Genomic DNA, 22,984 nt, shown 5'->3' with positions numbered 1-22,984 from the left:
GCCTCCATGCAGACCATCAGATATTATGAAACTTACCCAGTTTCACAAAGGAGATCCCATTTTCTTCACATAGCTTATTCAGTGCAGCAGTTTTTTTTGCTTTTGTAAATTAAACAGCAGCAGCTTTACCACAGAGCGATTAAATGTCTCACAGTAAGGAACATTGCGATCAGCTGATTTCGCGCAATTCTCCAGTGTGTGTGCGGTGCACAGAATGTGCACAAGGGAGTCTCCAACCGCAGCAAGTTGCCGGAGTTTTGGCACAACGCCGTTGTAGATACCTACGTTGACAGCAGCCCCGTATGTGCACACAGCGACCAACTTTGTTGTCCAGTCATCCAAGCCTGTGTCCTGGAAAAGTCTCACAAGTCCGTCTGTTATGGCCTGCGCGGTTCGGTCAGCACCCAATTCAATCAGTCCAATAAAGTCCGAAGTAAACTCTCCGTTGCTGGACACAGACACAATGTAAACGATTTCCTGCTCAGTTTTTGTGATGTCCTCAGATCCATCAAAAAGCAGCCCCCAAAATTCAGCAGACTGCAACTTTGCTCGTAACTCTCCGCTGATGGTGTGAGCGATGCTCTGCATGATCCGTGTGCACCCTTCACGTGAATGATATGCACCTCCGACATTTACTCCTAGCCGCTTCAGTAAAGGAACATCCTCAGAATAGGAAGACATGGGACGTGCGTGTTTATCTTTATGGAAGGCGAGGAGAAAAATATTAAACAGAGCTTGCCGCTGTTCTTCATTCAGCTTGTCTCGCCATCTGGCAAGTGGGCGACTGGACATTTCTTCTCGGCTAGCTTTTAGCAATGGCTTGCGCCACATTCGTGTGCTCCTTGCTCTTTTCATGTTTGTCAAATAGAGGATGTTTGACATTCTTTGAGCCTTTATAAAATGCACCTGTTTTGTCTGCTAGATGTGGATTTGAGCGGCAAATATTGCACCACATTTCAGTGCGCTCATCGTTAGCTTCAAGCCACTGCACATCTTGGAGCCACTTTTCCGAAAAAAGTATTTTCTTCTGCTCTGGCTCCAGTTGGCGTTTCTTTGTAGGTGGCGAAACGCCAAAGAACCTGCTTAATGTCTGTTGCTTTTTGGACATCCCTGACAGTAGTTGACAAGCAACATGTCATGTGTAAAGTTAGATGAGAAGATCGGTCAAGTACGCAAAGGCGCGTAGTAACACAAGTGGCATTACGCATTCCTGATTTTTGTCGCGCTTGCGTACCTGCGTACCAGTTATGTGCACCCCTGGTTATAGCAGCAAAGGGGGGACCAACTCCATATTAATGCCCATGATTTTGGAATCAGATGTTTGACGAACAGGTGTCCACATACTTTTGGTAATGTAGTGTATGTTAAACAGGATCAATAAGGAGACAGCGCTAGCTTCTCTATTCTTTTCACTGGGCTTCTTCCAACAGTCACTGACCAACGCATGAAGAAGATAGTGCCTGCAGCAGTAACACTCCGAATGGATGGCTCAGAAATTATATATTTTTAACACACTTCAATTATTATACTCAGGTAGTCTAAGTTACCTTTTTACAGAATGGCGTTTAAGTTACCTTTTTACTGAATGGCGTTACAGAATTTGCAATTCCACCACCTTTTCACATGTGAGGAGAATAACTGTCACGACTTCCTCCAAAGCTGCCTCCTCTCCTTGTTCGGGCAGGCTTTGGCGTTCGTCGTCACCGGCATTCTAGCCACTGCCGCTCCTCATATCTTCATTCCATTTGTTTTGTCTTGTTTATTACACACACCTGGTTCATATCCCCTCATCAGTACCTGTATAAGTGTTCCCTCTGCCCCCTGGTCTTTGTGTGTGATTGTTTATTGTAGAGGAGATGATAGCTTGGTGGAGCTCGATTACATTGTGTATTTCTGGGTTATTTCACCCGTGTGCCTTATTTTCCCCAGTGCGCCGTTTGTCCGCACTGGTGTGCATTACGCATTGCTGCGTACCTCTGTTTATTGATTAAACCGTTTATTCCGTTATTTACTCTCCTGCGTCTGACTCCGTCCAACATCACCCGCTACAATAACATTATTTCACCACCACATGTGAACTTGATTGTTTTTCACATGGGAACTTGCAATTCCACATGTGAAAGTGAGATTTTCACATGTAGAGTTTTCTTACATGTGAAACTGCAAATGTGATTTTTACATGTGATTGTTTGTAACATGTGAAAATGCAATTTCACATGATAAAGTTTTTCACGTGAAACTACTATTCACATAAGGTGAAAACAAGTTTTTATTTTCACATGTGAAAGGGTGGGGTTAACATGTGAACTCTAAATTGAATACATGTGAAAATATGGTTTCACGTGAAATTTAAGCTCAACATGTGAAAACAGCTATTTCACGTGAAAATGCGATGTGTTTTTTTTGTAAGGGTGGGCCGAAATGCTATTCTTTTAGGGCACACAAGTACAGTACAGGGACAGAAAGCTCTGTAATGTATGAGCACAAAGGCCATCTGATGTTAACCCTGTGTGTGCTCCTCCCTCTCTGTGGCGTGTCTGCAGTGGAGATGTGAATGTGCACCATGCAGACTGGCACCCAGATGACCAAACTGAAAGGGAAGAAAAAGGGTCTAGCCAGGTTCTTCTACCTGGATGAACACAAGTCCTGCATCTGCTGGAGGCCCTCCAGGAAGCACGATAAGGCTAAAAGTGAGACACACAAGGAATGTTTCAGATAGGGTTTCAGACTAGTACTTTGAGGAATACTCTTGTATTTCCACTTTGTCTACATTCAACTGTTTACCAGTCCTATTCCATTTGATATTCGAACACAATGTGCAAATGACAATACTGCATGTGTATTAGCTACCAATCAATCAATCAATCAATCAATTTTATTTTATATAGCCCTTCTTACATCAGCTAATATCTCGAAGTGCTGTACAGAAACCCAGCCTAAAACCCCAAACAGCTAGTAATGCAGGTGTAGAAGCACGGTGGCTAGGAAAAACTCCCTAGAAAGGCAAAACCTAGGAAGAAACCTAGAGAGGAACCAGGCTATGAGGGGTGGCCAGTCCTCTTCTGGCTGTGCCGGGTGGAGATTATAACAGAACCATGCCAAGATGTTCAAAAATGTTCATAAGTGACAAGCATGGTCAAATAATAATCAGGAATAAATCTCAGTTGGCTTTTCATAGCCGATCATTAGAGTTTAAAACAGCAGGTCTGGGACAGGTAGGGGTTCCATAACCGCAGGCAGAACAGTTTAAACTGGAATAGCAGCAAGGCCAGGCGGACTGGGGACAGCAAGGAGTCACCACGGCCGGTAGTCCCGACGTATGGTCCTAGGGCTCAGGTCTCTCAGTTGGCTTTTCATAGCCGATCATTTAGAGTTGAAAACAGCAGGTCTGGGACAGGTAGGGGTTTCGTAGCACCTAATTACTCATATAGACTAGACTAGTATGATATGTTACATATGGTATGGTTACATAAGACAGAAGGTTAGTTAAGGCAGAAATTAAAGGAGGGTGTGTTGGTTGGGGTGGATGGGTATGCGTATATTACGGGTTGCGTGTTCGAATCTCATCACTGACAACTTTAGCATTTTAGATAATTAGCAACTATGCAACTACTTACTACTTTTTAGCTACTTTGCAACCCTTTCCCGAACCCTAACCTTAACCGTTTAACCTAAATCCTGACCTTAACCTTAACCCTAACCTTAACCCCTGACCCTAACCCCTAGCCTCGCTAACGTTAGCCACCTAGTTAATGTTAGTGTTAGCCACCTAGCTAACGTTAGCACAACAAATTGGAATTCGCAATATATCATACCTATTGCAAATTCGTAACATATTGTACGAATTGAAATTTGTAGCATATCCTATGATTTGTAATTCATAACATATCATACGAAATGGATGAAGGACATCCACAAATTAATACGTACCATACCAAATGTAATTTGAGTGTCCCAGATTTTTGTTTACTATGTTACATCTATCCCTGAGTCCGGGTTGATGAAATACAGTGGGGGAAAAAAGTATTTAGTCAGCCACCAATTGTGCAAGTTCTCCCACTTAAAAAGATGAGAGAGGCCTGTCATTTTCATCATAGGTACACGTCAACTATGACAGACAAAATGAGGAAAAAAATCCAGAAAATCACATTGTAGGATTTTTAATGAATTTATTTGCAAATTATGGTGGAAAATAAGTATTTGGTCAATAACAAAAGTTTCTCAATACTTTGTTATATACCCTTTGTTGGCAATGACACAGGTCAAACGTTTTCTGTAAGTCTTCACAAGGTTTTCACACACTGTTGCTGGTATTTTGGCCCATTCCTCCATGCAGATCTCCTCTAGAGCAGTGATGTTTTGGGGCTGTCGCTGGGCAACACAGACTTTCAACTCCCTCCAAAGATTTTCTATGGGGTTGAGATCTGGAGACTGGCTAGGCCACTCCAGGACCTTGAAATGCTTCTTACGAAGCCACTCCTTTGTTGCCCGGGCGGTGTGTTTGGGATCATTGTCATGCTGAAAGACCCAGCCACGTTTCATCTTCAATGCCCTTGCTGATGGAAGGAGGTTTTCACTCAAAATCTCACGATACATGGCCCCATTCATTCTTTCCTTTACACGGATCAGTTGTCCTGGTCCCTTTGCAGAAAAACAGCCCCAAAGCATGATGTTTCCACCCCCATGCTTCACAGTAGGTATGGTGTTCTTTGGATGCAACTCAGCATTCTTTGTCCTCCAAACACGACGAGTTGAGTTTTTACCAAAAAGTTATATTTTGGTTTCATCTGACCATATGACATTCTCCCAATCCTCTTCTGGATCATCCAAATGCACTCTAGCAAACTTCAGACAGGCCTGGACATGTACTGGCTTAAGCAGGGGGACACGTCTGGCACTGCAGGATTTGAGTCCCTGGCGGCGTAGTGTGTTACTGATGGTAGGCTTTGTTACTTTGGTCCCAGCTCTCTGCAGGTCATTCACTAGGTCCCCCCGTGTGGTTCTGGGATTTTTGCTCACCGTTCTTGTGATCATTTTGCCCCCACGGGGTAAGATCTTGCGTGGAGCCCCAGATCGAGGGAGATTATCAGTGGTCTTGTATGTCTTCCATTTCCTAATAATTGCTCCCACAGTTGATTTCTTCAAACCAAGCTGCTTACCTATTGCAGATTCAGTCTTCCCAGCCTGGTGCAGGTCTACAATTTAGTTTTTGGTGTCCTTTGACAGCTCTTTGGTCTTGGCCATAGTGGAGTTTGGAGTGTGACTGTTTGAGGTTGTGGACAGGTGTCTTTTATACTGATAACAAGTTCAAACAGGTGCCATTAATACAGGTAACGAGTGGAGGACAGAGGAGCCTCTTAAAGAAGAAGTTACAGGTCTGTGAGAGCCAGAAATCTTGCTTGTTTGTAGGTGACCAAATACTTATTTTCCACCATAATTTGCAAATAAATTCATAAAAAATCCTACAATGTGAATTTCTGGAAAAAGAATTCTCAATTTGTCTGTCATAGTTGACGTGTACCTATGATGAAAATTACAGGCCTCTCTCATCTTTTTAAGTGGGAGAACTTGCACAATTGGTGGCTGACTAAATACTTTTTTTCCCCCACTGTAGGTTTTACAGCTAATTTACTGCTGGATAATTTTTTTATTTTTTATTTACCTTTATTTAACCAGCTAAGTCATTGAGAACACATTCTATTTTACAATAACGACCTGGATTTAATTCCCATTCATTTTAATGTTGTTTCTCCCCACTCCCAAGTAACCATTGACTCCATCCATGAGGTGTGTGACAGGAAGAGGTCTGAGATCTTCCAGCGCTTTGCCGACAGCCGCTTTGACCCCAACTGCTGTTTCAGTATTTACCATGGCGACCACATGGAGTCTCTTGACCTGGTCTCCGCTAACGGAGATGAGGCCCACACCTGGATTACTGGCCTGAAATACGTCAAGGCTGGCATCAGTGACGAGGACAGTCTGGCGAAGAGACAACGCAAAAGGGACCAATATCCTTTACTCTGTCACTGTGGAGCATGTCACTCATAGGGCACCTGTGGCCTCATGACCGATTGGTGAATATAGACTATAGACCCGCCTAAAAGAGCATATAATACACCCATTTGACTAATAGAATAGGACCTGAATATCATCAGCCTGTGGGTATTTGATTAGATTAGGATAGGATCATTTCTAACGTTTGTGTAAAATCATGAGTAGCAACACATGTAATTCCAGGGATGTCATGTCACATAGGATGCATTTTGATACAGTGAGGGGGAAAAGTATTTGATCCCCTGCTGATTTTGTACGTTTGCCCACTGACAAAGACATGATCAGTCTATAATTTTAATGGTAGGTTTATTTGAACAGTGAGAGACAGAATAACAACAAAAAAATCCAGAAAAACGCATGTCAAATATGTTATAAATTGATTTACATTTTAATGAGGGAAATAAGTATTTGACCCCTCTGCAAAACATGACTTAGTACTTGGTGGCAAAACCCTTGTTGGCAATCACAGAGGTCAGACGTTTCTTGTAGTTGGCCACCAGGTTTGCACACATCTCAGGAGGGATTTTGTCCCACTCCTCTTTGCAGATCTTCTCCAAGTCATTAAGGTTTTGAGGCCGACGTTTGGCAACTCGAACCTTCAGCTCCCTCCACAGATTTTCTATGGCATTAAGGTCTGGAGACTGGCTATGCCACTCCAGGACCTTAATGTGCTTCTTCTTGAGCCACTCCTTTGTTGCCTTGGCCGTGTGTTTTGGGTCATTGTCATGCTGGAATACCCATCCACGACCCATTTTCAATGCCCTGGCTGAGGGAAGGAGGTTCTCACCCAAGATTTGACGGTACATGGCCCCGTCCATCGTCCCTTTGATGCGGTGAAGTTGTCCTGTCCCCTTAGCAGAAAAACACCCCCAAAGCATAATGTTTCCACCTCCATGTTTGACGGTGGGGATGGTGTTCTTGGGGTTATAGGCAGCATTCCTCCTCCTCCAAACACGGCGAGTTGAGTTGATGCCAAAGAGCTCGATTTTGGTCTCATCTGACCACAACACTTTCACCCAGTTCTCCTCTGAATAATTCAGATGTTCATTGGCAAACTTCAGACGGGCCTGTATATGTGCTTTCTTGACCTTGAGCGGGCGCTGCAGGATTTCAGTCCTTCACGGCGAAGTGTGCTACACATTGTTTTCTTGGTGACTATGGTCCCGCTGCCTTGAGATAATTGACAAGATCCTCCCGTGTAGTTCTGGGCTGATTCCTCACCATTCTCATGATCATTGCAACTCCACGAGGTGAGATCTTGCATGGAGCCCCAGGCCGGGAGATTGACAGTTCTTTTGTGTTTCTTCCATTTGCGAATAATTGTTGTCACCAACTGTTGTCACCTTCTCACCAAGCTGCTTGGCGATGGACTTGTAGCCCATTCCAGCCTTGTGTAGGTCTACAATCTTGTCCCTGACATCCTTGGAGAGCTCTTTGGTCTTGGCCATGGTGGAGAGTTTGGAATCTGATTGATTGATTGCTTCTGTGGACAGGTGTCTTTTATACAGCTAACAAGCTGAGATTAGGAGCACTCCCTTTAAGAGTGTGCTCCTAATCTCAGCTCGTTACCTGTATAAAAGACACCTGGGATCCAGAAATCTTTCTGATTGAGAGGGGGTCAAATACTTATTTCCCTCATTAAAATGCAAATCAATATATAACATTTTCGACATGCGTTTTTCTGGATTTTTTTGATGTTATTCTGTCTCTCACTGTTCAAATACACCTACCATTAAAATGATAGACTGATCATTTCTTTGTCAGTGGGCAAACGCACAAAATCAGCAGGGGATCAAATACTTTTTTTCCCTCACTGTACACACTAAAAGTAATGTCTTTATGTAATTGGTCACTGGTCTCCGTGTCTCATCCTTAACTCTTATTCCATATGGTTACAGCAGACCTTCTCAGAGGCAGACCAAAACGGGGACGGTAATGGAGAGGTTCTTCAGCTGCTCCACAAACTCAACGTGAACCTGCCCAGGCAGAAAGTCAGAGAGATGTTTAAAGTAAGATCATATTCAGATGATCCAAGATCTGGAGTTGAACTCACGAGAACATTTTCATGTTCTTACATTTACATTTACACCATTTAGCAGACACTCTTATCCAGAGCAACTTACAAATTGGTGCATTCAACTTATGATAGCAAGTGGGACAACCACTTTTTTTCTTCTTTTTTTATGGGGAGGGTGGGGAGGGGGGGGGGGGGGGGGTAGAAGGATGACTATATACTATTCCAGGTATTCTTTAAAGAGGTAGGGTTTCAAGTGTCTCCAGAAGGTGGTCAGTGACTCCGCTGTCCTGGCGTCGTGGGGGAGCTTGTTCCACCATTGGGGTGCCAGAGCAGCAAATAGCTTTTACTGGGCTGAGCGGGAACTGTGCTTCTGTAGAGGTAGGGGAGCTAGCAGGCCAGAGGTGGATGAACGTAGTGCCCTCGTTTGGGTGTAGGATCAGAGCCTGAAGGTAAGGAGGTGCCATTCCCCTCACAGCTCCGTAGGCAAGCACCATGGTCTTGTAGTAGATGCGAACCTCAACTGGAAGCCAGTGGAGTGTGCGGAGGAGCGGGGTGACATGAGAGAACTTGGGAAGGTCGAACACCAGATGGGCTGCAACGTTCTGGATAAGTTGTAGGGGTTTAATGGCACAGGCAGGGAGCCCAGCCAACCTGTCAGGTAGGACGCAATCCAAGAGTGAGCAGCGCCGGAGATGCCCAACTCGGAGAGGGTGGAGAGGAGGATCTGATGGTTCACAGTATCAAAGGCAGCGGATAGGTCTAGAAGGATAAGAGCAGAGGAGAGAGAGTTAGCTTTAGAAGTGCGGAGAGCCTCCGTGACACAGAGAAGAGCAGTCTCAGTTGAATGACCAGTCTTGAAACCTGACTGGTTTGGATCAAGAAGGTAATTCTGAGAGAGATAGCAGGAGAGTTGGCTAGAGACGCCACACTCAAGAATTTTGGAGAGAAAAGAAAGAAGGGATTCTGGTCTGTAGTTGTTGACATCGGAGGGATCGAGTGTAGGTTTTTTGAGGAGGGGTGCAACTCTCGCTCTCTTGAAGACGGAAGGGACATGGCCAGCGGTCAAGGATGAGTTGATGAGCGAGGTGAGGTAAGGGAGAAGGTCTCCGGAAATGGTCTGGAGAAGAGAGTAGGGGATAGGGTCAAGCGGGCAGGTTGTTGGGCGGCCGGCCGTCACAAGTCGCAAGATTTCATCTGGAGAGAGAGGGGAGAAAGAAGTCAAAGCATAGGGTAGGGCAGTGTGAGCAGGACCAGCGGTGTCATTTGACTTAATAAATGAGGATCGGATGTCATCCACAGAGAGGGAGGAGGGAGGGGGAGGAGGAGGAGGATTCAGCAGGGAGGAGAAGGTGGCAAAGAGCTTCCTAGGGTTAGAGGCAGAGGCTTAACATTTAGAGTGGTAGAAAGTGGCTTTAGCAGCGGAAACAGAGGAAGAGAATGTAGAGAGGAGGGAGTGAAAAGATGACAGGTCCGCAGGGAGTTTAGTTTTCCTCCATTTCCGCTCGGCTGCCCGGCGCCCTCTTCTGTGAGCTCGCAATGAGTCGTCAAGCCACGGAGCAGGAGGGGAGGACCGAGCCGGCCGGGAGGATAGGGGACATAGAGAGTCAAAAGATGCAGAAAGGGAGGAGAGGAGGGTTGAGGAGGCAGAATCAGGAGACCGGAGGGAGAAGGATTTAGCAGAGGGAAGAGATGATAGGATGGAAGAGGAGAGAGTAGTGGGAGAGAGAGAGCGAAGGTTGCGACGGCACATTACCATCTGAGTAGGGGCAGAGTGAGTAGTGTTGGAGGAGAGCGAGAGAAAAGGATACAAAGTAGTGGTCGGAGACATGGAGGGGAGTTGCAGTGAGATTAGTAGAAGAACAGCATCTAGTAAAGATGAGGTCAAGCGTATTGCCTGCCTTGTGAGTAGGGGGAGACGGTGAGAGGGTGAGGTCAAAAGAGGAAAGGAGTGGAAAGAAGGAGGCAGAGAGAAATGAGTCAAAGGCAGACGTAGGGATGTTAAAGTCACCCAGAACTGTGAGGGGTGAGCCATCCTCAGGAAAGGAACTTATCAAGGCGTCAAGCTCATTGATGAACTCTTCAAGGTAACCTGGAGGGCGATAAATGACAAGGATGTTAAGCTTGAATGGGCTAGTGACTGTGACAGCATGGAATTCAATGAGGAGATAGACAGATGGGTCAGGGGAAAAATAGAGAATGTCCACTTGGGAGAGATGAGGATTCCTGTGCCACCGCCGCGCTGACCAGATGCTCTCGGGGTATGCTAGAACACATGGTTAGACGAGGAAAGAGCAGTAGGAGTAGCAGTGTTTTCTGTGGTATTCCATGTTTCCGTCAGCGCCAAGAAGTCGAGGGACTGGAGGGTAGCATAGGCTGAGATGAACTCTGCCTTGTTGGCCGCAGAACGGCAGTTCCAGAGGCTGCCAGAGACCTGGAACTCCACGTGGGTCGTGCGCGCAGGGACCACCAGATTAGAGTGGCAACAGCCACGTGGTGTGAAGCGTTTGTATGGCCTGTGCAGAGAGGAGAGAACAGGGATAGACAGACACATAGTTGACAGGCTACAGAGAAAGGCTACAATAATGTAAAGGAGATCTGAATGAAATGAACTAAACATCTGGGAAAGCGAGAGAGGGGGGCCTCCTTCACTTACGTTTCACTGAAACACTCAAATATAACTCTCCCAACTTCCACTTTAGAAATTATAATTGTTGTAAACTACAGCAGTTCAATGTTTCTAGGAATAGACTCTAACTTAGTTTATTCAGCTAGCTAACTTGGTACACCGAATCCTATGACGCCAAAGCCAACTAGCATGCCAGCCTCCAATAACACGGTTTAGCACCAATACTCGGTTACAACAAACCACCAGTGTGTCAACACGCCAAGCAGATCATTCGTGTCCGTGTCTAACGGTTTGAGTGAGTACGTAGTCAACTTATTATTCTTGTATCTCAATGTTTCTCATGTTTCTCATTACATCTTAAAATACAATAACAAGAAATTGTCATATTTTACAATACAGTAGTTTTACAGAAGGTCATTATATTTATCATGTGGATAAACATATATAAAACAAAACCAAGCATCAATTATAAACTAGTTTGGAAGAGCTTGCATTTCAGGTTTCCTTCCATGGTTTGTCACACAATGTACCGTGTCATTTATAGCTATCCCATAGTTCTGTCTGAAAGAGAAGAGGGCTTAACCACCAGCGGTTCCCCACCAAATCACTGTCATAACTCTTGAGAACCACCATTTTAGAGTCACCTAATTTCTTTACATAAAATATCCTGGCTGGTAAATTTAGAGTCAGTTTTCACAGTGAATCTAACAGATTGAAGGCATATTATTATTATTATTATTATTATTATTATTATTATAAACAATTTGCATTTGAAAAGTAATGCAAAATTGCTTATGATACCATTTATACTCCCAACTGTAATATTATATTTTAAAGAAAAGCATTATTTAAAATATTATAAAATACAATAACAACTAAAAATGACTGATACCCCCGCCGGAACACAGGTTGGGAACCGCTGCCCTAGGCTACTGTAAAAGTCAGCAACAGGGTTTTACTGTGACAAGACTCTTCCAAATGGGTTTTATGGGTCAAAGATCATGGCCTGACAACTTGATCTCCAATCCTAGCTTGGAGCCAGTATGATGGATGTGTTGTCGTGTGTCAGGGTTTCCTAGCCATAACTTGAGAGAGCGCAGGTTGGTTGCTGTACAGGAGGAGCATGCTAGAGGAAGACCAGGGCATATGGCCACCGCTGAACAGAACAGATGGCTGTGGTTGTAAAAATGTATGTGTTCAGCACTATGCTCCAGTAATCCATGCTGAGGCACTTTGTTTGCAGTGGGTTCCATTGCATTACCTGTCTTCTGTCTATCTTAACTCCTCATGTCAAACACAGTTTTGTTTCGTGCTCCAGGCTGGCTGTCGCTGTGTGGAAGGTGAGCTTAGACACTATCCTGACCCTTTAACTGCCTCCCTACCCAAAACATTGCAGTGCTGTTCTCCTATCAGTACTTACCACCGTCATCACTCACTCGATCACTCACTTGATCACTAACTCACTCTTTCTCTGTGTCTCTCAGTGGACTGCTGGGATGGACCAGACGGGGAACCTACTATTCATCATGGCTACACCCTGACATCCAAGATCCTCTTCAAAGACGTCATTGAAACCATTAACAAATATGCCTTTACAAGGAATCAGTAAGTACCTTCATTTTGTCACCATATCCTGCCCAGGTATAGATAGCAATAGCAAACCGTTCATGGGCAACTCACTGTATTTTCCAATATGTTGTGCCCATGGAGATAGTTAGAGGATGCAACATTGTATCCGTCTCATTCTGCAGTCTGTGAGAGTACAGGGAGTGCCATTGAGGCCATCTACATTTTGAAGTAGTCCATTTCTTCTACTACTTCTATGAGTTGGTAAACAAACTGAATGGGTGCATACTGCCACCTGGAGTGTGTCGTTTGAACAGGTACAGTGAGGGAAAAAAGTATTTGATCCCCTGATGATATTGTACATTTGCCCACTGACAAAGACATGATCAGTCTATAATTTTAATGGTAGGTTTATTTGAACATTGAGAGACAGAATAACAACAAAAACATCCAGAAAAATGCATGTCAAAATTGTTATAAATTGATTTGCATTTTAATGAGGGAAATAAGTATTTGACCCCTCTGCAAAACATGACTTAGTACTTGGTGGCAAAACCCTTGTTGGCAATCACAGAGGTCAGACGTTTCTTGTAGTTGGCCACCAGGTTTGCACACATCTCAGGAGGGATTTTGTTCCACTACTCTTTGCAGATCTTCTCCAAGTCATTAAGGTTTCAAGGCTGACGTTTGGCAACTCGAACCTTCAGCTCCCTCCACAGATTTTCTATGGGGATTAAGGTCTGGAGACTGGCTAGGCCACTCCAGGACCTTAATGTGCTTCTTCTTGAGCCACTCCTTTGTTGCCTTGGCCGTGTGTTTTGGGTCATTGTCATGCTGGAATACCCATCCACGACCCATTTTCAATGCCCTGGCTGAGGGAAGGAGGTTCTCACCCAAGATTTGACGGTACATGGCCCCATCCATCGTCCCTTTGATGCGGTGAAGTTGTCCTGTCCCCTTAGCAGAAAAACACCCCCAAAGCATAATGTTTCCACCTCCATGTTTGACGGTGGGGATGGTGTTCTTGGGGTCATAGGCAGCATTCCTCCGCCTCCAAACACGGTGAGTTGAGTTGATGCCAAAGAGCTCGATTTTGGTCTCATCTGACCACAACACTTTCACCCAGTTTTCCTCTGAATCATTCAGATGTTCATTGGCAAACTTCAGACGGCCCTGTATATGTGCTTTCTTGAGCAGGGGGACCTAGCGGGCGCTGCAGGATTTCAGTCCTTCACGGCATAGTGTGTTACCAATTGTTTTCTTCATGACTATGATCCCAGCTGCCTTGAGATCATTGACAAGATCCTCCCATGTAGTTCTGGGCTGATTCCTCACCGTTCTCATGATCATTGCAACTCCACGAGGTGAGATCTTGCATGGCCCCAGGCCGAGGGAGATTGACAGTTCTTTTGTCTTTCTTCCATTTGCGAATAATCGCACCAACTGTTGTCACCTTCTCACCAAGCTGCTTGGCGATGGTCTTGTAGCCCATTCCAGCCTTGTGTAGGTCTACAATCTTGTCCCTGACATCCTTAGAGAGCTCTTTGGTCTTGGCCATGGTGGAGAGTTTGGAATCTGATTGATTGATTGCTTCTGTGGACAGGTGTCTTTTATACAGGTAACAAACTGAGATTAGGAGCACTCCCTTTAAGAGTGTGCTCCTAATCTCAGCTCGTTACCTGTATAAAAGACACCTGGGAGCCAGAAATCTTTCTGATTGAGAGGGGGTCAAATACTTATTTCCCTCAATAAAATGCAAATCAATTTATAACATTTTTGACATGCCTTTTTCTGGATTTTTTTGTTGTTATTCTGTCTCTCACTTTTCAAATAAAGCTACCATTAAAATTATAGACTGATAATTTCTTTGTCAGTGGGCAAACGTACAAAATCATCAGGGGATCAAATACTTTTTTCCCTCACTGTATAAAGCCAAGGTCTGCGATTTACTGCCACCTGCAGTTGTGGAATGTTTGCTTAAAAGTACAATTACATTTACATTTTACATTTTAGTCATTTAGCAGACGCTCTTATCCAGAGCGACTTACAGTTAGTGAGTGCATACATTTTCTTTTTTTTCCCATACATAATTCATTGGCTGATCCCTCCTGATGACCTGGATGGAATTATGTGATCCTGCTTTAACCCATAGGAAGTCCCTCCCAGTTGACTACTTAAAAATTGTGAAAGTCCTCAATGGCGCTGCATGCTAAAACGTGCTTTTGGGCACTAGAGTCCTCTATCTATCTCTATGGTTGTGTCATACATCCCCAGGTACCCAGTGATCCTATCCATAGAGAACCATTGCACAGTGCCCCAGCAGAAGAAAATGGCTGAGTATCTGATGGAGGTGCTCCAGGACAAGGTGGACCTGTCTACAGTCAATATGAATGAATTCAGAAAGCTGCCCTCCCCGGAGCTCCGGAAAGGGAAAGTTCTAGTCAAGGTAGAGCAGTCTTTTCTTTGTCAATTTGTTGTTCAACCAATGGAAGCACTCAGTCATTTTCATAGCGACAATTTCCAAATCATGAAATGTTACCCAAATAAACACAACATTACTGAACACCTTCTGTTGAAATAATAAGGTAGTAAACAGACTGTTTGTTATTCATCAGGGAAAGAAGCTCCCAGCTAACATTGACGATGATGCAGAGGAGGGGGATGTGTCAGAAGAAGACAGTGAGGAAGAGGAGGAGGAGGAGGATGAAGATGACAACCAGATAAACACAGATGTAAGACCATTACTACTGTTTAGGCTAAAATAGACTAAGGGCAAAATATCAATGTTTTGAGTAAAAATATCCCAGGACATTTGTTATGTTTCTAAAGCCCCTCTAGGTGGCATAATAGCCCAATGTGAGGCATCATTGAGTGTCTCATTACCGTAAGCCTAGCGGATGTCTGAAACTTTTTCAGTTCATGGCTGTTTTGCAGTGGATGGGAGGGATCTGGCGGGGACAGGCGGGGAGTGGGGGGCTATATCTTATACCTCATGATATTATCAGGTGCTCTGTCATAAGATGATGCCGAAGCCATTGGGTAATCCATCATCCCACAGTGAGATAGCTGGTGGCTGATTGATTGTGTCTGCAGGGAGTCTAGAGTCTTGCCTGGCTACCCAAACTCCTTGCTCCGGCCAAACGCTCCACCACGCCCACAGACGTTAGTTTCTTCTCCGCCATGAGTCTGGATCTGATTACCTCCCAGATGATTTCTAGAATGCAAACCCATTTTAACTGTTCTGATTGGTCCCAGAGCCAGAACATACTTAGGTAAAGCGGCATTTTGAAAATGTGCCATTGGCTTTGATACTCTGACTGGTTAGAGATGGTCCAATCGCTGATGACTTTGTTTTGTACAACAGCCCATTTTGGCGTCACCACAAACAACATTAACGATGGCAGTCTCAGACTGAAGTATGTAGCTAACATAGAGCAGCAGAATAATTCAGTTTGAGTCGTCAGGCAATCTAGAATCTGGAATATGTTTTACTATTTCAGGGCAACGCTGCTGGTACTGCAGATGAGTCCAAACCCAAGAAACACAGGTCTATCATGGGCAGCTTCAGACGCAAGGTCAGCTGATTCTCTCATACAACTCCCTCCCTCCCTCTCCACCCGGTCTTCGCTTCACCACACCACGCTTTCCAATCATGTTTATGCAAATTAACATCTCTCCTCTTCACCATTCCCTCCAGCATGCAAATTAGACTTTCCTCACCAGCATAAATGCAAATCACAAACTCCCTTCACCACCCACCTTTACTAACACTAGTGTGTGAATGTAGTCATTATCATCATACACACTCAGAAAAAAACGTACAGAATTGTAGTTAAAGGGGTACAAACGCTTGTCACTATAGTTGTACCCTGTAAGGTGCGTCCATTGTACCATTAGTTACAGGTACATAATTGTACCGTTGCAGTTCGTACCTTAAAATAGCATATAGTGTACCTTAGGGGAGAAGATAGCACCTTTCTTACATATAGTCCACAGGTACAAAACCCCTACAGCCTACATTTGCTCTCCTGTGTGATTCCCTGGCAGTGCAATGCATCGCTTTGAGAGACATGTTCTACTGCTCTAACGTCTATCCATGTTCTGGTTATAATAGAAATGTCGCCTTCTGGAAGACCCTTGTTGCACTAAACGCTGACTGTTCATATCTTGTATTTAGAGGACAAAGAAGAAGAAAAAGAATCTAATGCTCCATTTAGACGATGCGGACCAGGAGAACCCCATCATGAGAGACAAAACACAAATTGTGTACCACAGTAAAGCCAATCGAACGTGACATACTGTTATCAAACCATTTACTTTAACTTTGAAACTGGTGTGTTAGATTGACCGTTGCATCCAGCTATGTCTGCCCAGCCTTGGTGTAGTTGACGAGGTCAGACAGGGCACGGGATAACCTCATCATCTTCCCTTTCCTGAGGGCCAATATGCCCTATTGGCCCTCAGGAAAGGGAAGACGATGAGGTTATCCCGAGCCCTGTCTGACCTCGTCAACTACACCAAGGCTGTCCAGGTCCATGACATTGAAACACAAAGTGGGGAGGAGTATCCATATTCAGACAAAATCATTTCTGCCTCATTCAACATGCACAGCAATATCACAAGTTCTTCCAGCATGGGAGTCATTCTACCTCTTGGTTGTCAGTGTGTGTGAACCTGCACGTATGTGTTTTCTGGTTGGCAGTGTATATGACCAGTTGGCTAGTGTCTTCCCTCAATGAGAGCATTGTGAACCAGATCATGGCGCTGAAGCCAGTTAATTTGGTGCGCTTCAACCAGAGACAGCTGATTCGTGTTTACCCCTCCAACTACCGTGTGGACTCCAGCAACTTCAACCCACAGCCCTTCTGGAACACAGGATGCCATATGGATAAGAGACCCTGCTCATACAATACCTTAAAAGTGCTTTGCTTTTTGCATGCATTCAACAAGGCAATTTAGAGGCAAACATCTAAACCTACTGCCGTGTTCATACTCCAAAATGTATTTCCTGTGGTTTATCTTATCTTATCTTTTCAGTTGCACTGAATTACCAAACAGAGGGACGCATGCTTGAACTGAACAGAGCCAAGTTTTCAACAAATGGCAACTGTGGCTACTTACTGAAGCCCAGGTGCATGAATAAAGGTTGGGTACTATTAGAAAACACAGGTAGCTGCCACTAGCTGTATAGTTGAGGCCATATAGTTACGCAATAAGGCATGAGGAGGTGTGGTATATGGCCAATATACCACGGCTAAGGACTGTTCTTAGGCATAATGTAAAGCGGAGTGCCTAGATACAGCCCTTAGCCGTGGTATATTGGCCATATACCACAAACCCCCGAGGTGCCTTATTTCTATAATAAACTGGTTACCAACGTAATTAGAACAGTAAAACAAATGTTTTTGTCATACCCATAGTATACGGTCTGATGTAGCACGGCTTTCAGCCAATCAGCATTCAGGGCTCGAACCACCCAGTTTATAATTGTCCTTAAAGTATATGACCAGTTTAACACTATAAATATACAGCAGTTGATTCTTGGACTAAGAGTTTGCTGGCTGAATGTTACCCTCTGTGTTGCTCAGGTTTCTTTAACCCTAGGCTGGAGGACCCTCTGCCAGGACAAAAGAAGACTCAACTGGTGCTGAAGATCATCAGTGGGCAGCAGCTGCCAAAGCCTAAAGACTCAATGCTGGGGGATAGAGGGGAGGTGAGACATATCTTACAACCTCAATTGACCTCTTGTATGTGAGGAGACTACAAGGCATTTAGTCTTGTCACTTGTGTGTTGTATGTGAAGATGTTTCTTCATTGTTGTTGTTGTTGTAGATTATTGATCCTTTTGTAGAGGTGGAGATCGTCGGTCTGCCTATTGATTGCTGTAAGCAGCAGACAAGGGTGGTGGACGATAATGGTGAGCATTGACTTGACCAACCTTTTACTGCAGTGGGCTAAATCAGGGTCACACAGAGTGTTTCTTGGTAGTCTTAAACAACTCTGCTTTGAAACAAAAGTATACACCTCACACACATGGTTAAGGGCTTAAAAAAAAAAGACACCTGTACCATGTCAGCTATAGTTGAAAAGTATTCAATTTTAAGTTTGTATCCCAATATTACACTTTATATACATAACATAAAACTGAAATAATGTATAATAAAACTGTTTGAAACACTGGATTTCAAACAACTTTTTTAAATTATGAAATTATGACAAATATTAATAACATTCCACCCATGAGGCCACTATGTCATTTGACTGCAGGAAAGGGATCTATCTCTACAGCTATTTACAGTTGAAGTCTGAAGTTTACATACATTTAGGTTGGAGTCATTAAAACTTGTTTTTCAACCACTCCACAAATTTCTTGTTAACAAACTATAGTTTTGGGAAGTCGGTTAGGACATCTACTTTGTGCATGACACAAGTAATTTTTCCAACAATTGTTTACAGACAGATTATTTCACTTATAATTCACAGTATCACAATTCCAGTGGGTCAGAAGTTTACATACACTAAGTTGACTGTGCCTTTAAACAGCTTGGAAAATTCCAGAAAGTGGCTTTAGAAGCTTCTGATAGGCTAATTGACATCATTTGAGTCAATTGGAGGTGTACCTGTGGATGTATTTCAAGGCCTACCTTCAAACTTAGTGCCTCTTTGCTTGACATCATGGGAAAATCAAAAGAAATCAGCCAAGACCTCAGAAAAAAAATTGTAGACCTCCACAAGTCTGGTTCATCCTTGGGAGCAATTTCCAAACGCCTGAAGGTACCACGTTCATCTGTACAAACAATAGTACGCAAGTATAAACACCATGGGAACACGCAGCCGTCATACTGCTCAGGAAGGAGACGCGTTCTGTCTCCTAGAGATGAACGTACTTTAGTGCGACAAGTGCAAATCAATCCCTGAACAACAGCAAAGGACCTTGTGAAGATGCTGGAGGAAACAGGTACAAAAGTATCTATATCCACAGTAAAACAAGTCCTATATCGAAATAACCTGAAAGGCCGCTCAGCAATGAAGAAGCCACTGCTCCAAAACTGATTTGCAACTGCACATGGGGACAAAGATCGTACTTTTTGGAGAAATGTCCTCTGGTCTGATGAAACAAAAATAGAACTGTTTGGCCATGATGACCATCGTTATGTTTGGAGGAAAAAGGGGGTTGCTTGCAAGCCGAAGAACACCATCCCAACCGTGAAGCACGGGGTGGCAGCATCATGCTGTGGGGGTGCTTTGCTGCAGGGGAACTGATGCACTTCACAAAATAGATGGCATCATGAGGAAGGAAGATTATGTAGATATATTGAAGCAACATCTCAATTTTATTTATTTTATTTTTGGTCATTTAGCAGACGCTCTTATCCAGAGCGACTTACAGGAGCAATTAGGGTTAAGTGCCTTGCTCAAGGGCACATCGACAGATTTTTCACCTAGTCGGCTCGGGGATTAGAACCAGCGACCTTTCGGTTACTGGCACAACGCTCTTACCCACTAAGCTACCTGCCGATCTCAAGACATCAGTCAGGAAGTTAAAGCTTGGTCGCAAATGGGTCTTCCAAATGGACAATGACCCCAAACATACTTCCAAAGTTGTGGCAAAATAGCTTAAGGACAACAAAGTCAAGGTATTGGAGTGGCCATCACAAAGCCCTGACCTCAATCCTATAGAAAATGTGTGGACAGAACTGAAAAAGCGTGTGCGAGCAAGGAGGCCTACAAACCTGAGTCAGTTACACCAGCTCTGTCAGGAGGAATGGGCCAAAATTCACCCAACTTATTGTGGGAAGCTTGTGGAAGGCTATCCGAAACGTTTGACCCAAGTTAAGCAATTTAAAGGCAAAGCTACCAAATACTAATTGAGTGTATGTAAACTTCTGACCCACTGGGAATGTGATGAAATAAATAAAAGCTTAAATAAATAATTCTCTCTACTATTATTCTGACATTTCACATTCTTAAAATAAAGTGGTGATCCTAACTGACCTAAGACAGGGAATTTTTACTAGGATAAAATGTCAGGAATTGTGAAAAGCTGAGTTTAAATGTATTTGGCTAAGGTGTATGTAAACTCCCGACTTCAACTGTATTTTCTGTATTTTATTTTAACAAGATGTTCATTCAAGTAAGCATGTTCTATTACATTTCTGTTGAATGAAAAGCACATCAAATGTTATGGAAATGCAATTGAAGTTAATCGTCTGCTTCTTTCTCTGTACCATTGCAGGGTTCAACCCCATGTTGGAGGAGACTCTGGTCTTCACCCTTCACATGTCACAGATTGCACTGGTGCATTTCCAGGTGTTTGACCATGATCCGATAGGACAAACCTTCATTGGACAGAGGACCATAGCCTTCGTCAGCATGATGCCAGGTAAGGCAGCTGGAGATATTATTTAATGGAGCAATCAGGTCTCTACTTCATTAGACAGAAGACATTTGGATCGTCAACATATCAAGTGTGCCATCATCATGGATTGCTCTGTTAAAACAAAATGCATGTGAATTTTGGATTCATGTGATAACTGGTTGATTTTTACGTTATCTATTTTTATTTATTTAAGGTTAACGCAATGTATATCTTGAGGGCATGGAGGAGGCCTCCATCTTTGTTCATGTTGCTGTAAATGACATCACAGGAAAGGTCAACACTGGGCTGGGTATTACTTTACTTGTATTACTGTAGTTAAAGAGTAAGGTTATATTTTCTTTAAATATAAGTAAATTCACAACTCACTTTCTCTTGAATTCAACAGTTGATGACAGCTTGTCTTGTTTTTTGTCACGTAGGTTAAATCAAGTAATGCTGTAAAGTTTTTTTTGAAAAAAGCTACAAAGACAGGGTCAACCAAGGAGCTAAAGACCGTCTCTATGGACCTCTCCACTTACTCATCAGAGGACATTCGTCAGCGGTAATGTAAGGACCTGGACTCCCAGGAGAGCAGCGGGAACGGCAGCATGTTACTGACACCTGCAGGCATAGACTACCTCCACAGAGGGGCTCAGAGCGAACCACTGAAGCGAGCTCACAGGGTGCAAATTCTGGAGGAGGAAATCCAGGGTGCCTCTCCGAAGGAGGAGAAAAAGGAGGGGAAAAGGAAGGGCATCCTCGTCCGCATATCCTCCACCATCCCCAACTCTGGGGCGTCCATCCCCTGCATCACAGCAACAAGCCCAGAGCTGGAGGATGTGTTTCAGTCGTCTCAGCCGCAGATTCCAGAACCAGAGAGCAAAATGCAGCCGTTTCAGGCAGCCTGGCCAGATCTGGAGGACCAGCCTCAGTCTTTCCATGCAGATTGGACGAGCCAGGACAACCTAGGCGGGTCTGGCCACTCAGGCATTTGAGCCTGAGTGGCCAGACCCGCCTGAGATTGAGGACAGAAAAGGAGAACCATTGATAGGCTTTATCAGTGAACCTGCACCCCAGGCTGTATCAGAACATCTGAATCAGCCCCAACACCACACACAGCTCCAGCCCCATCCCCAGCTCCACCCCCAACCTCAGTCCTTGCCCCAGCCCCAGGCCCAGTTCCAGTCTCACCCTGAGCCGGACCCGACACCCATCATCCTCCCCTGTCAGTCAGACGGACCCTGGAGACCCCAGCCAGCCAATTCCCCTCCAGTACATTATGGATAAAGGCCCACTCTTGCAGTGTTCCACGGAAGCCATGTCTCGCCACTAACCCCGGCGGTTAACCGCAGGGCTGCTGTGCACTGGCAGCCTCAGACTCCTCCCCCTCACCGCACCCAGAACCATGGCAGCTATGGCCACCAGGTGAAGCCTGTACCCAATGGCCTTTGCCTGTCTGACAGTGACTCCAGCAGTGGTGGCAGTATAGACAGTCTGAGTCTGGAGCTCCTGCCCTCCCGCGTGCCAGTCGGTGAGCAGAGGGATGAACACCCTCTTCAACCAGAAGATAAGGGAGATCCGCTGTAGATCGCCACTCTTTTTTGACGGTAAGAGTGACTCTTATTATATTGTCTTATTGTATCCCAGCTAGAGAGCATGCCAGTTTTAAAGATGTTTTGTTTTGATTGAGTCACAAAGTATGTGTTTAGTAGTAATCTGTACCTGTATGCTCAGATCATTCGACAGTACAAAATCGATGTTGATTGATGACCTGGAATGATCGTAATGACGATGTTATTTGCTGTGTTTTATTTGCAGATTACTCCACGTTATAGTAATCAGCCACTACAAGAACCACAGCAGTGAGCAGCCTTGGAATAAACATAGGAGTACGAAATACACTCTAAACATATAGCATTATCTTGTATGTATCTAGATTCTAGATGTACACTACCGTTCACTTAGAAATGTCCTTGTTTTCGAAAGAAAATCCAATTAACATCAAATTGATCAGAAATACAGTGTAGACATTGTTAATGTTGTACTAATAGGCGTACAGAGGCCCATTATCAGCAACCATCAGTCCTGTGTTCCAATGGCACGTTGTGTTTGCTAATCCTAGTTTATCATTTTAGGCTAATTGATCATTAGAAAACCCTTATGCAATTATGTTAGCACATCTGAAAACGGTTGTGCTGATTAAAGAAGCAATAAAACTGGCCTTCTTGAGACTAGTTGAGTATCTGGAGCATCAGCAATTGTGGGTTCGATCACAGAATCAAAATGGCCAGAAACAAATAACTTTCTTCTGAAACTCATCAGTCTATTCTTGTTCTGAGATATGAAGGGTATTCCATTCGAG

The 22,984-nt window shown here is 44.1% G+C and overlaps 1 pseudogene across 1 annotated transcript in view; it reads left to right on the top strand.

The window, feature by feature from the left end:
- The window catches only part of LOC311138334 (1-phosphatidylinositol 4,5-bisphosphate phosphodiesterase eta-2-like), a 35,038-nt pseudogene extending 13,850 nt beyond the window's left edge, over positions 1-21,188 (top strand). Inside the window, exons 2-18 of the transcript in view lie at positions 2,544-2,690; positions 5,765-6,028; positions 7,953-8,063; positions 11,998-12,037; positions 12,182-12,302; positions 14,538-14,709; positions 14,879-14,995; positions 15,764-15,838; positions 16,441-16,553; positions 16,728-16,816; positions 16,966-17,151; positions 17,301-17,408; positions 17,852-17,976; positions 18,096-18,180; positions 20,500-20,646; positions 20,837-20,916; positions 21,063-21,188. The product of the transcript in view is annotated as a 1-phosphatidylinositol 4,5-bisphosphate phosphodiesterase eta-2-like (transcript). The remainder of the gene's footprint in view (positions 1-2,543; positions 2,691-5,764; positions 6,029-7,952; positions 8,064-11,997; positions 12,038-12,181; positions 12,303-14,537; positions 14,710-14,878; positions 14,996-15,763; positions 15,839-16,440; positions 16,554-16,727; positions 16,817-16,965; positions 17,152-17,300; positions 17,409-17,851; positions 17,977-18,095; positions 18,181-20,499; positions 20,647-20,836; positions 20,917-21,062) is intronic.
- Positions 21,189-22,984: the final 1,796 nt, after the last annotated feature.

This window comes from Coregonus lavaretus (assembly GCF_964263955.1).
Source record: "Coregonus lavaretus genome assembly, chromosome: 12".
NCBI lineage: Eukaryota > Metazoa > Chordata > Actinopteri > Salmoniformes > Salmonidae > Coregonus > Coregonus lavaretus.
The sequence above is the reverse complement of the archived record's forward strand: the minus strand, read 5'-3'. Positions and strand labels throughout refer to the sequence as shown.